Below are 1773 nucleotides of genomic sequence, written 5' to 3' on the forward strand. Positions count from 1 at the left end.
ATGCGGCGAGGCCAAGGAGGTCACGATTGGGAATCGGCCGATTGATGCTACAGTTGGAGATCAGCCGATTGGTGCTACAGTATTTTCGGCAGATGGAGTTGGTAGATATCGGCCGATTGAGAGGCTGGAACAGTTGGGCCAATATGGGCTTGAAGTGGATTACGAAGATGAAGGGGGATCGGCCCACAAGAGCGTGACGGCCAACTTCGATATGAGTTATACTTGTAAATATTCGTTTTCGTTTAAAATTAGAGATAGAGTCCTAGTCAGTTAAGAGATTGGTTGTAACAGGCTATAAATAGCCATCTTTAAAGATCTGTAATCATCATCAAATCAATACAACAATCTACTATTTCCTCGCACTTTACTTTCAAGCAGGCGACTTCACCAATACTTTTCTTATTTTCACGAGTTCGTACGAATTGGTGGGGCTGCATCAACTTGATCTCCGGCCGATTCTGTAAGTTCCGTTTATCGAGTAATATTTAAGCTTTAACTTCGGGCGCATCGCTGTCGTTTCGTTTAGATTTATTCATCAGTTATCGATATTTACTAGAATTCTAGGTTTTACCTGTTGTTTTAGTTTTATCACCAGTTATCCAGCTTGGAATTAGAGCTTCCGGCTTACTTATATTTTATTGCTTAATCTACCGCTTTTTGCATAGCCGATTAGATCTGTTCCTAGTGTTGCTACTGTAGCGTTGTTTAGTTTACTCTAGCAGTTTTCTTCACCAACGTTACTTGGTAATCGGTTGTATTATAGCCGATTTCTTTATTACAGCAAATCGGTCGATTCGCTGATAAGCTTCCTCGAGATCGGAACCTTAGCCGATCGCAACCTTTGGGATTTGACACGTTTCTTTCCTTGCCAATCAACAGGTCAGATTGGCTAGCACGCCGCGCGAACCGCACCAGGGCGATCACCCGAACAGGAGTTAAGCAGATTCTCCCGGGTCGTGTGTCCGACGCTAGAGATTCAATCGGCTGATCTTTAGCGCCAACAAACTCATGCTGATCTAATGCTATAACCTGCTAGGTCTTGTAATCATATAAGGGGGTGTTTCGATACGAGGTGCTAAACTTTAGGAGTGTCACATCGGATGTTCAGATGCTAATTAGAAGAACTAAACATGAGCTAATTATAAAACTAATTGCAGAACCCCTATACTAATTCGCGAGACAAATCTATTGAGCCTAATTAATCCATGGTTAGCACATGTTTACTGTAGCAGCACATTGTTAAATCATGAACTAATTAGGCATAATAGATTCGTCTCGCGAATTAGACTCCATCTGTATAATGGGTTTTGTAAATAGTCTATGTTTAATACTCCTAATTAGTATCCAAATATCTGATGTGACGGGTACTAAATTTTAGGTGGTGTATCCAAACACCCCCTAATACACGGACAGTTGTATGCGCTCAATATATAATGAAAGGTTTGGCTCCTATAGGGCTTATCGCTTCCAATTACTTTTACATGGTATACAGAGCCGCTCTTCCTCCGTTCGTCTAGTTGTCGATCGGATTGTCGACGAGATCATCGCTGCTTCTCTCGTGCCGAAGTCATTGTCGAGTTCCTTTTCTCCAGAAGTGATGGTGTCAACTTCGTCCTCCTCTTCCCTCGCTGGTTCGTTGGGAAACAATGTTTCAGAGAAGTTAACCAGAGAGAATTTTCTAGTGTGGAAGGTGCAAATCCTTCTTGCCGTGCATGGAGCACGACTCATTGGCTATCTCCGCTGAGTATATCAAATCGCCGAAGCGGGTAGTAA

The sequence above is a fragment of the Setaria italica genome, chromosome IV, assembly GCF_000263155.2.
Source record: "Setaria italica strain Yugu1 chromosome IV, Setaria_italica_v2.0, whole genome shotgun sequence".
NCBI lineage: Eukaryota > Viridiplantae > Streptophyta > Magnoliopsida > Poales > Poaceae > Setaria > Setaria italica.